The following is a 12,706-nucleotide window of genomic DNA, read 5'->3' as shown; positions in this document are numbered from 1 at the left end:
TTTGCTACTTTCATCGGAATTTCACTAAGACTACTTAGGAAACTAGTCTCAGCAAACTCAGTAGACATCTTACCTTTTTATCACTAAGGTACTATGGTCCTTTTTACATCATGCTCAATTATTATTGGAGTTCAAGTGTGAATTCATTGTACAGACCCATGGCCTGCCTTAAGAACAATGAACAAAGGGGATGCTTTAGCAGGTAGCAGTTAACATTCACACAGTGCTTTGCAATTTCCAAAGCACTTTTCCTTATGTCTCCATATACTTTCATGTATAATTATCTAATACTTAACAAACAACTCTGTGAGGTAGATACCGCTGTCCACATTTTATGATTGAGGCGACAGATGTTTAGGTAGATGAATTGACTTGTTGAAGATTTAACGAGGAATTGCCAGAATCAGAATTTGAACCCAGGTTTTTTGACTGAGGTTTTACTACTATATTCTACAAAACCATTGATTTTTATTCTCTTTAAATATAAGATGTGGAAAGGATCAGGATTATTTTGAATAATTTGGGCTGTATGGTCATTGTGGTGTTAGTGGAGCATTGTTTGAATGAACAAACACAGTATTATTTTAAAAATGAGAAAATAGTGATACTTTAAAGAGCAGTTGCTGGTTATACCTGACTTTTTCTTTTTTTACAGTAGTCTTTGGCTTTTATTTATTAATTTTTAACAGGTTTAAACTTTTTAAAGGGCATTATTTATTTATTCATGAGAGACACAGAGAAAGAGGCAGAGACACAGGCAGAGGGAGATGCAGGTGCCCTATAGGGAGCCTGATTCAGGACTCGATCCCAGGACCCTGGGATCACAACCTGAACCAAAGGCAGATAGATGCTCAACCACTGAGCCCCTAGGCGTCCTGCAGGTTTAAAATTTTTATGTAATAAAATGTATCACTTGTTTCCCTGATACTTTCTGGGCTCTATGTCTTGCTGTGACTTTTTCTTTTCTTTTTAAAAATTTATTTATTGGTTTGAAAGAGAGCACGAGAGCAAGAGTTTGTGTGCACAGGGGGAGGGGGGCAGAGGGAGAAGGAGAGAGAATCTTTTTTTAAGCAGGACTCCTCACTCAGTGAGGAGCTGATCCAGGGCTTGATCTCACAACTCTGAGATCAGGACCCTGTGGTCATGACCTGAGCTGAAACTAAGAGTCAGAGGCTTAACTGACTATGCCACCCAGTTGCCCCTGCTGTGACTTTTCTATAGTTCATGTTATAAAAATATTAACCTATATTTTCTCAAATTTTATGTGTAGTTTTTTTTTTTTATTTTATTTATGATAGTCACACACAGATAGAGAGAGAGGCAGAGACACAGGCAGAGGGAGAAGCAGGCTCCATGCACCGGGAGCCCGACGTGGGACTCGATCCCGGGTCTCCAGGATCGTGCCCTGGGCCAAAGGCAGGCACTAAACCGCTGCGCCACCCAGGGATCCCCTTTATTGTGTTAAAATATACATGAATTTTTAAAAACATTTTATTTATTAATGAGAGACACACACACACAGAGACGGAGACATAGACAGAGGGAGAAGCAGGTTCCTTGCAAGGAGCCTGGTGTGGGACTCCATCCTGGTACCAGGATTACACCCTGAGCCAAAGGCAGATGCTCAACCACTGAGCCACCCAGGCATCCCAAAATATATGTGAAATTTACCATTAACCCTTCCTTCCTTCCTTCCTTCCTTCCTTCCTTCCTTCCTTCCTTCCTTCCTTCCTTCCTTCCTTCCTTCATCATTAACCATTTTTGAAGTATACGGTTCAGTGGTATTAAGTATATTCACATTGTTGTGCAGCCAGCAATCACCACTATCTATCCCCAGAACTCTGCTCACCTTGTAAAACTGAAACTCTACCTGTTAAACAATAACTTCTCATTATCACCCCCCACCTCAGCCCCCGGGCCCTGGCAACCACCATTCTATGATTTAGACTATTTTAAATACCTGATATAAATGGGGTCATGCAGTATTCGTCTTTTTCTAACTGGCTTATTTCACTTACTATAATGTCTTCAAGGTTCATTCATATTGTAGCACGTGTCAAAATTTCTTTCCTTTATTAAGGCTGAGTAATATTCCATTCTTTGTATATGCCACATTTTGCTTATATGTTGAAATTTGATGGCCATACGGGTTGCTTCTGCATTTTAGCTATTGCAAATAATGCTGCTATGAACATGAGTGTACAAATATCTTTTCAAGACATTGCTTTTAAGTTCTTTGGGGTAAATACCCAGCAGTGGAATTACTGAATCATATGGTAGTTAAATTTTTAATTTTTTGAGGAACGTCCATGCAGTTTTCTACATTGGCTGCACCAGTTTACAATTCTACCAGCAGTGCACAATTCTAGTTTTTCCAAACCCTTGACAACATTTGTTTTCTAGTTTTTTGATAGTAGTTCTCCTAATGTGTGGGTAGTGGTATCTCCTTATAGATTTGATTTGAATTTCCCTAATGGCATGATCCTGGGGTCCCAGGATCTAGTCCCACATCAGGCTTCCTGCATGGAGCCTGCTTCTCCTTCTGCCTGTGTCTCTGCCTCTCTCTCTCGGTGTCTCTCATTAATAAATAAATAAATAAAATGTTTAAAATATATATATGTATAAAAAGAATTTCCCTAATCTGTGCTGTTGGAGATCTTTTATGTGCTTATTCACCATTTATATATCTTTGGAGAACTGTCTTGCCCATATTTGAATTGGGCTGTTTTGTTGTCGCCATTGTTGTATTTTAGGAGTTCTATCTATATTTTTTGGATATAAATGCCTTATCAGACATATAATTTGCAAATATTATCTCCTGTTCTGTAAGATGCCTTTTTATTCTGTGGCTAGTCCCTTTTGATGTACAAATTTTAAAATTTTCATGAAGTCTATTTGTTTATTTTTTTTGTTACCTGTGTCTTTGGTGTCATATTCCAAGAAATCATTGCCAAGTCCAGTGTTGTGAAGATTTTTGTCCTGCTCTGAGTTTTGTTTTAGGTCTTACATTTAGGTTCTTGATCTTCTTTAGTTAATATCTGTATGTGGTGTTAGGTAAGGGTCCAAATTCATTTTTTTTGCATGTGGATATTGTTTTCTCAGCACCATTTGTTGAAAGACTATCCTTTCTACATTGAATGGTCTTGACACCTTGTCAAAAATTATTTGATCATATATTTGAGGGTTTATTTCTGGGCTCTCTGTTCTATTTCTTTGGTCCATACATCTGTCTGTTTTGGGGGTTCTTTGTGTGGTATTTTTTCTCCAGCATATGTCTTTATAGCAATACCATACTGATTAGCTTTGGGTAGTAAGTTTTGAAATCAGGAAATGTGAGTCCTCCAGTTCTTTTTCAGGATTGTTTTGGTTATATGGGGCCTGTGAGATTCCTTAAGAATTTGTGATGGGTTTTCCTATTTTTGGAAAAAAACGTCATTGGGATTTTGACAGGGATTTACACTGAATCTGTAGTGATTGCTTTGGGTAATATTGACATTTGAACAATATTAAGTCTTCTAATCCATGAACATGGGGTATGTTTCCATTTATTTCTGTCTTCTTTAATTTCTTTCAGCAGTGCATTGTACAAGTCTTTTACCTCCTTGGTTAAGTTAATTGCTAAGTATTTTATTTTTTTGATGCTATTGTAAATGGAATTATTTTAGTAAATTCCTCTTCAGGTTGTTTATTATATATAGAAATGTAGTTGTTTTGTGTCTTTGTGTCCTGCTAGTTTGCTGAATTCATTTATTAAATCTAACAGGGTTTGTTTTTGTGTGTATATGAAGTCTTTAGAATATTCTATGTCGGGATGCCTGGGTGGCTCAGGGGCTGAGTGTCTGCCTTCAGCTCAAGGAGTGATCCTGGGGTCCCAGGATCAGGTCTCACATCGGGATCCCTGGATGGAGCCTGCTTTTCCCTCTGCCTCTTTCTCTGTGTGTATCTCATGAATAAATAAATAAAATCTTTTAAAAAATATTCTATGTGTAAGATCATATCATCTGCAAACAGAAACAATTGTACTTCTTTCTTTATAGTTTGGATACCTTTTATTTCTTTTTCTTGCCTAGTTGCTCTGGCTAGAACTTTCAGTACTCTGTTGAACAGAAGTATTGAAAAGAGGCATCCTTGCCTTATTCCTGATCTTAGAGGAAATGCTTTCAATCTTTCACCATTGTGTAATATGTTTACTGTAGGCTTTTCATATATAGCTTTTATTATGTGGTGGGAGTTTCCTTCTATTTCTATTCTATTCTTTTATCTTGAAAGGATCTTGAATTATGTCACAGGCTTTTATACATCAATTGTTTTTGTGTTTTTTTAACTATATTTTGTTGATGTGTGCTTGTTTTTGAGAACCAGGGTGACAAAGGGAAAGAACAGGGACTTTTTGGTGTCTGACATATTTGCATAAAAATTTGGCTTTTTTTTTTTTTTTTTGGCTTTGTTTTTTTAATTTATGTGACTTTAAGCTTGGCTTAGTAAGTTGCTCAGTCTCCTGAAGCCACCCTTTTTCACTTATAAAGTAAATAAAATAGTAGCAACCTTACATGGTTCAGATGAACAGTGAATGAGATTTATGTGTATAAAGGCCTAAGCACTCTCCCTAGCAAATAGTAGAACCTTTTTCTTTCCTTTTGCCTGAATGACATGTATTTATTACTATTGTATTTCTGTCGTTAGGCTTTTGCCTGCTGTGGCTCTGGGGACAGGGCGGAGGGTGGGTGCTGTGGGGACCATTTGGATGCACACAGACATGAATGGATAACAAAATGGTATTGGAACAGTGGGAATCAGCAATTTTGCACAGGAAGCTTTGGGAGATGTTGTAATGTTGTTTACTGTAGTCTCTAAAGTTGGGACAAAGTTGAACAAACAAGGTAAGTTTGGTGCTTTGGAAAGTATGAAAAGTGCTAGTGAGCTCTATTCTCTCCTATCAGGAGCAGTAACTGAAATTAATGAAGCTCTTGTGGAAAATCCAGGACTTGCCAACAAATCTTGTTATGAAAATGGTTGGCTGATCAAGATAATGCTTGGTAATTCTTCAGAACTGGATGAACTAATGAGTGAAGAAGCATATGAGAAATCCATAAAATCTACTGAGGAGTGAAAATAGAACCCCTAAATAAACTAGTATGAAATAAAAAAAATAAATTAGCAACAACATAAATATCCAACAATAGGGGACTAGATCAGTATAGATAAAATATTATACAGCCAATAAAAATTGTGCTTATAGAAATTGTTTTTCCTATTTCTGCAAAAATGAAGGAAAAAGTTTATGATATATGACTTGGAAAAAATAATGCATTATTATTATGTAGTATATTTTTATTTACCTTAAAATTTTTCTATAATAGAAGTAAATTTTCTCATAATAAAAATATACTTTAAAAATCTGAGTGAGTATCATTATACTTTAGATATTGTGAGCTTTGAGTATGTGGGCATAGAGGGTAGTCAAGTTGAACTTCTTTTGTATCTTTGCTTGTATGACTTTCTGGATTTGAATCCAGACATTTCCAGTTGTAGATCAGTTATGTGTATCAGGTGGAGTAATTATTCATTATATGGTAAAAGATTCTTTTCCCTTAGTAATTAAAAACATGTAAGTTAAACAATTTTAAGCTCCTTTTTTTTTTTTTAAAGATTTTAAAATTTTATTTTAGAGAGGAGAGAGTGAGCATAAACAGGAGGGGCAGAGGGAGGAGAGAGAATCTCAAGCAGACTCCATGCCCAGCATGGAGTCCAACTCAGGGCTTGATCTCACATGAATCAGAACCTGAGCCAAAACCAAGATTCGGGTGCTTAACCAACTACACTACACAGGCGCCCCTTAAATTACTTTACTATATCATTAATCTAACAGAGATAATATCCCAAATTGGCCAGAGCATAGAGAAATATGGTATTAACTTATTGGTAGCAACATAAATTTATATAAAGTTCTATTTTGGAGAAAAACAATTTGGAAGAATTATAGGTAAGGATTTATAATAGCATAATTTATAATTTTTGACTTGAAAATTTCACTTTGAAGAATAAAGATACTCATTGCTGTTCCATAGTAACATAAAAGAAGATAAGTTCTACATTTAACAAGGGAACAAGTCCATCTTGCCAGTGGGGTAGGGCACTTTAACCATTAAGATATGATATGTATATGAATTTTGTCCATTAAAGGAGACACAGACATAAATAAAATAGTTGGGAAAAAAAGGCCAAAATGAGTTTTTGGAGTGTTCACAGCAAATCTGTGCTTGTGTTGAATTGGTAGTACATTTAAAAAGTTGATTTTACTGTATGATAATTTAAAAAATTAATATAAACTCATTTTGAGAAAAAGGAAAAATATATGGAGGTACTGACAAGAATTAGAAATTGATTGTGTTGTGAGAGTTTGTAATATATTGGGTTTTTTTTTCTGTAAAGCCTTTTTTAGTACTTTAAAAGATCAGCTGTGCATGTGTATGTGTACATATGTGTGCTAAATCACATTGAATAATAAAGTTCTTACTCCTTCACTGTCAACAGTTTTTGAATGTCACTGCTTTAATGGATAGGAAAAGATATAAATGTACCATCAGGATATTCAGGATAAGTATAATTTAGAAATGTTCAAAGTGCTGTTAAAGTAGAACAGAGGAAATTATTATGGAGAAATTGAGGACTTTTTCTTAGAAAAAGTGAGAATTGAACTTAGGGTTGTGTGTATGTGGCATTTGTTATTTTTGGCGTTCAGTGAGCTTTTGAATCTGTGAATTTATGTCTTTTATCAAACTTGAGAAAAGTCCAATGACTATTTCAAATACATGAACATTAAACTTTCTGATATTGTCTCTTAGGTCCCTGAATCTCTCTTTTCGTGTTTTAAAAAAACAGCTTTCTGCCCTGTTTTTCAGATTGGATATTTTCTACTGATGATATATCATGTTTTTCCTGTTTCTTTGGATATGGAATAATTTTTTATTGTGTTCTGAACATTATGAATGATACATTGTAAAGACTCTGGATTCTGTTGTTTTCCTATGAAGACAATTGACTTTTTCGGTTGGATTTTTTAAAGGTAGATCACTTATTTGATCTCTCTCTTTTTTTAAAGGTTTATTTATTTATTCATAAGAGACACAGATAGAGAGGCAGAGACATAGGCAGAGGGAGAAACAGGCTCACTGCAGAGAGCCCAATGTGGGACTTGATCCCAGAACTCCAGAATCATGCCCTGAGCCAGAGGCAGACGTCTACTCAACTGCTGAGTCACCCAGGCGTCCCACTTATTTGATTTCTTTAACTGCAACTGAGCTGGAAGGCAGCAGGTGAAATCTCAGGTTGATTCCTAGTCTTACCAGAATTGCTTGGAGCCTGCCTAGTTCATGCTTGATTCAGGGTCAACCAGATATTTGGGCTGAGTCTAGTGTGGCTGCTAGAGATAAAGATTTGGGGTTATCAGTCATGGCAATAGGTACATGACACAGGATGGGCCTGTAGATCAACATGTATTAACTACAATAATGGTCAATGGAAGAAGACTGAAAGTAAAGCTGTGAAGGCTTAAACTATTTCCTTGTTCATTCCTGTATCCTTAGTGTCTACCTTGGTGCCTGGTATGTGGGACAAGCTTAACATTTGCTGACTGTATTTAATGAAGGGAGCAGCTAGGTAAGAGTAGAACCAAGGAGTTATCAGGAAAACAAGGGAGGAGAGAGTTTCAGTAAGGAGGTGGTGGCTAGTTTTGTCAAGTACTTCAGGCAACTCAAGCAGGAATGAAGAGAGTGAAAACAAGCTATTATTTTTGGCAATTAGAGGAAGAGTTTCAGGAGAATAAGGGAATAGAGCCAGACTGCAATGAGTTGAGAAGTGAGTTAGAGTTGAAATAGTGACAGCGAGTGTTATTTTGAAGTTATTTAATGATGGTGGGAAGTGGCGATTGGTTCTTTGCTTTATAGATAGATAAGGCCTAGGAAAGTATCTTTTTAAAGAATGATTTTGAGCTGAGGAAAGAAGCTACTAGAGATGGAGAGGCTGAAAATACAGTAGCAGTATTCAATGTAATTCTAAGGGAATGGGGGCCAGAATCAATTCACCAGTATCAGAGTTCACATCTTCATCTGTTAGGAGGAGAGAAGGAGCGTATGTATTTTTATGAGTACAGTTGTAGAGGAGGATGAGAATTTGCTTCTCAAACTGTTATCTCACCTGAGGAAAAAAGAGCTTTGTGGCCCTTGGGCCCTCTAGGGAGAAGACTGAAACCTAATTCACATGATGTTTTATTCTTCAACTTACATGCTTTTTAAAACATCTTTTTATTTATTTAAGTACTCTCTACAAACCAATACGGGGCTTGAACTCATGACCCTGAGATCAAGAGTCACATGCTCTTCTGACTGAGCCAGCCAGGCACCTCTCCAAATTACATGCTTATTTACTGTGAATATTTTTGAGGCAAGCCTGCTCTTAGATCTTTATTTCCAAATATTTATAAAAGGCCTGAAGTATGTGCACGGAACACATTGGAGATATGTTTAACATTTAATATGTTGGAGATTTTCTGTCATTATAGTTTGTAAAGGCTAAATATATATAGCTTGCATTGGTTTAACATTATATTGACACTCATATCTTGTGAAATGATCACCACAGTAATCATATATCATTACAAAATTTGTTTTTTTCTTTCAATGAAAGCTTTAAAGATCTCTTAGCAACTTTCAAATATCTAATACTTTATTATTAGCTATACATTATATCTCCATGACTTACTTATTTTATGACTTATTTACTTTATAACCTTTTGACTCCCTTCACCCATTTTGCCTAGCCTCCACCTGTCTCTGGCAACCACCCATCTGTTCTCTGTATCTATGAGCTTGGTTTTTGCTTTTGTTTTAGATTCTACAGATAAATGAGATAATACAGTATTTGCCTTTTCTCTGATTTATCTCACTTAGCATAATGCCTTCAAGATTCATCTATGGTGTCCCAAATGGGAAGATTCCATTCTTTTCATGGCTAAATAATATTCCACATTTCATCTTTATCTGTTCATCCATTGATGGACACTTAGGTTGCTTCCGTGTTTGGATATTATAAATGATACTGCAGTGAACATGGGGGTGCATATATCTTTTCAAGTTAGGGTTTTCATTTTCTTCAGATAAACACCCCAAAATGGAATTGCTGGATCATATGGAAGCTCTATTTTTAATTTTTTTGAGGAACCTCCATACTGTTTTCCACAGTGGCTGCACCAATTTACAATCTCACCAACAGTGAACAATGGTTCTCTTTTCTTTTTTTTTTTTAAGGGTTCTCTTTTCTCCACATCCTCATTACCACTTGTTTCTTGTCTTTTTGATACTAGCCATTCTGACAGGTGTGAGGCAGTGTCTCACTGTGGTGTTGATTAGCATTTTGCTGATGATCAGTAATATTGAGCACTTTTTAATGTACCTGTTAGCCATCTGTCTCACTTTGGAAGAAATGTCTATTCAGATCTTTTGCCTATTTTCAAATTCGGTTGTCGGGATTTTTTGCTATTGAATTGTATGAGTTCTTTATATATTTTGGATTTTAACCCCTTATCAGATACATAACTTGCAAATACTTCCTCCCATTCAATAGGTTACCTTTTAATCTGTTTATTGTTTATTTTGCTGTGCAGAAACTTTTTAGTTTGATGTAGTCTCACTATCATTTTTAAGATTTTATATTTATTTATTCATGAGAGACACAGAGAGAGAGGCAGAGACACAGGCAGAGGGAGAAGCAGGCTCCATGCAGGGAACCTGATGTGGGACTCGATCCTGGGTCACCAGGATCACACCCTGGACTGAAGGCAGTGCTAAGCCGCTGAGCCACCCGGGCTGCCCACTGTGAGTTTTTTTAATGAAGTCCACAATCTGTTGATTTTATTGATTTTTAGTTTGTATATCTAAGTAAAAGGCATAATCAAATCTACAGTTTTTTCTCCCAGAAATGGGAGTCAAATCTTTAAGTATGAATAACTGACGATTTAAGAATTAAAAAATTATATAGCTTTATGTAGTTACTTGTCTTCAGTTACTAAACCTTTTTTTCCTGAATCTTTCCTGAAATATCTTTTTAGTAATTCCTTATCACACATAGTACATTTGTTTCTGATTGAGTTGAGTCAGATTTTCATAAATTGTTTTTATTTTAACTTCATACAGGCAGCTAATGACTAAAGACTTACAATTATAAATTCCCCTAACTAAAATGAATGAAATCACCTTCTAAGTTGTACCCTTTATCAATACCCTTTGGCATTTATTGCATTTATTTAAATAAAGTAGGGTCAGCCTTTCCTTCTCTTATCTTCACTAACTCCTGAGACTGAAAAATATCATTTGTGTTGTTATGAAGTAATATTATCATAAGCTAAGGAAGTGCTCACTCAAGTTACTATTAGAAAAGCCATGGGCTGCTCACAGCCTTCAGATTTGCAAGTCTTAGCCTGCTGTGCTCCTGGCAAGGAGGGTGTTTATTCCTTCCAGTGCCACAGAAGGAGCCTGTTTAGCCTCCTGCATCACTGGCCAAATTGCAGTTAAGTGCTGATTACAGCATCCTTATTATCTGGCACCGTGTAGGAGGCTGCAAGAAGCACTCCCCTGACTATATAGCAGCCATGGATTATGTGTTAGAAAAATTTATTCCTGTGTCTCTCATGAATAAATAAATAAAATCTTAAAAAAAAACCAGAAAAGTAAGTTGATAACCTAAGTATTGCTTATTAACATTATTTTTTAGTATCTTTATTTTTTTAATTCTTTTTTTTTTAAGACTTTATTTGTTTGAGAGAGAGTGTGTGAGCTGGAGAGAGCGAGCACGAGCAGGGACAGGGACAAGCAGAGGAAGAAGCAGACTCCCTATTGAGTAGGTATCCTGATGTGGGGCTCGATCCCAGGACTCTGGGATCATGACCTGGGCTGAAAGCAGATGCTTAACCAACTGAGCCACCAAGGTGCCTGTTATCTCACTTTAAACAATCTTTTAAATTAGACTTACAAAAAGGTTATAAAAATGTAAGAGAGTTCCTTGACTAAAAGTTTCTCCTAATGTTAATATCTTACATAATCATAGTAAGTTACAAAAACCGGGACATTAATACTGATTCAGTACCATTAACTAATCCACAGGTCTTTTTGGAGTTTTGCCACTTTTCCCACTAATGTCTCGTAATAGTTTGGGATCCAAATCCAGGATCCCATAGTCTACTTAGTTGTCACGTCTCATTAGTCTTCTCCAACCTGCATAGTGTATCAGTCTTTCTTTGCCTTTCCTGATCTTGAGGCTTTTTTAAAAATCAAAGTATAGGTGATACACAGTGTTACATTAGTTTCAGGTGTACAGCATAGTGATTCAACAACTCTGTGGTGTGGTCACAGCAAGTGTAGCTACCATCTGTCACCATACAAGGCTATTAGAGCATCATTGGCTACATTTCCTAGGCTGTACCTTTCATCTCCTAACTGGAAGCCTGTACCTCCCATCCCCTTCATCCCTTCTGATCTTCACACTTTTGAAGAATACTGGCATTTATTTTATAGCATGTTTCTCAGTTTGGGTTCCTGTGGTGTTTCCTCCTGATTAAATTAAGAAGCATTTTTTGGCAGGAATACCACCAACATGATGCTGTGCCTTTCTCAGCACATCATATCAGGAGGAGTACGATGATGCTGTGTTTTCTTACTGGTGGTGTTAATCTTAATTGCTTAGTTACGGTGCTGTCTTCCAGGTTTCTCCCCTCTAAAGTTACTATTTTTCCCTTTGCAATCAGTAATTATCTTGTGGGCAGATACTTTGAGACTATGTAAATACCTGTTTGTCAGCATACTTTCACCCACTAATTTTAGCATCCATTGATGATTCTTGCCTGTGACAATTATTTTTTTAATTATTATTTTTTTGCCTGTGACAATTATTATTGTGGTGTTTGCCTTTGGTGACTATTTCCATCATTCCTTTTATCTTTTTTTAAAAAAAGATTTTATTTATTTATTCATGAGAGACAGAGAGAGAGAGAGAAAGAAAGAGAGGCAGAGACATAGGCAGAGGGAGAAGCAGGCTCATGCAGGGAGCCTGATGGGGGATTCGATCCCAGGACTCCAGGATCATGCCATGGGCCAAAGGCCAGTGCTAAGCCACTGAGCCACCCAGGCATCCCTCCTTTTATCTTTTTTAATTGAATTTCTTTTTTTGTAAGGAAGAACCATACCTTCTTCATCATTTAATTAATTATTCATTCATTCATTCATTCATCTATATCATTATGGACCTATGGATACTCAGAGAAGTGTGGCTCCCCATCCATACCACCCTGTTCCCTCATCATTTCTACCTTATTCACACTCCTACATGATCGTAATACTATTTTCACATGTGGAACACTTCACATTAATATACTAATACCCTTATGTGCTAATGTGCTACTTATAGTCAGATATCCTTAGTGCACCCATAATAGTCCTTACTGTGTGTACGTTTTGATCCATAATACAAGGATTATGTGTTATATTTTCTTGCCAGAAATCTCTTAAATCTCCTCACTTTAACCTAGAGCTATTTTTTTCAACTCTCTTGGTAAGGATGTTTTTGAAGAATCCTGAGAGTCATCTCGCAGAATTTCCCTCCATTTGGTTTGTTTCCTCTTGAATAGATATAGGAAACATTATTGGCAGGAGTGTTG

At 36.4% G+C, this 12,706-nt stretch overlaps 1 protein-coding gene across 8 annotated transcripts in view; it reads left to right on the top strand.

Moving 5' to 3' along the window:
- TULP3 (TUB like protein 3) overlaps window positions 1–12,706 on the top strand; it is a 65,637-nt gene that overhangs the window by 15,438 nt on the left and 37,493 nt on the right. The window contains exon 1 of one of the 8 annotated variants that reach the window (XM_077871498.1): window positions 7,043–7,066. The exons of the other annotated variants lie outside the window; for them this stretch is intronic. The gene's annotated coding sequence lies outside the window, so the exon portion shown is untranslated. Of the gene's footprint in view, window positions 1–7,042; window positions 7,067–12,706 lie in introns of those variants that run through there. 8 annotated transcript variants of the gene reach the window in all.

The sequence above is a fragment of the Canis aureus genome, chromosome 25 (genome assembly GCF_053574225.1).
Source record: "Canis aureus isolate CA01 chromosome 25, VMU_Caureus_v.1.0, whole genome shotgun sequence".
NCBI classification, from domain to species: domain Eukaryota; kingdom Metazoa; phylum Chordata; class Mammalia; order Carnivora; family Canidae; genus Canis; species Canis aureus.
The sequence above is the reverse complement of the archived record's forward strand: the minus strand, read 5'-3'. Positions and strand labels throughout refer to the sequence as shown.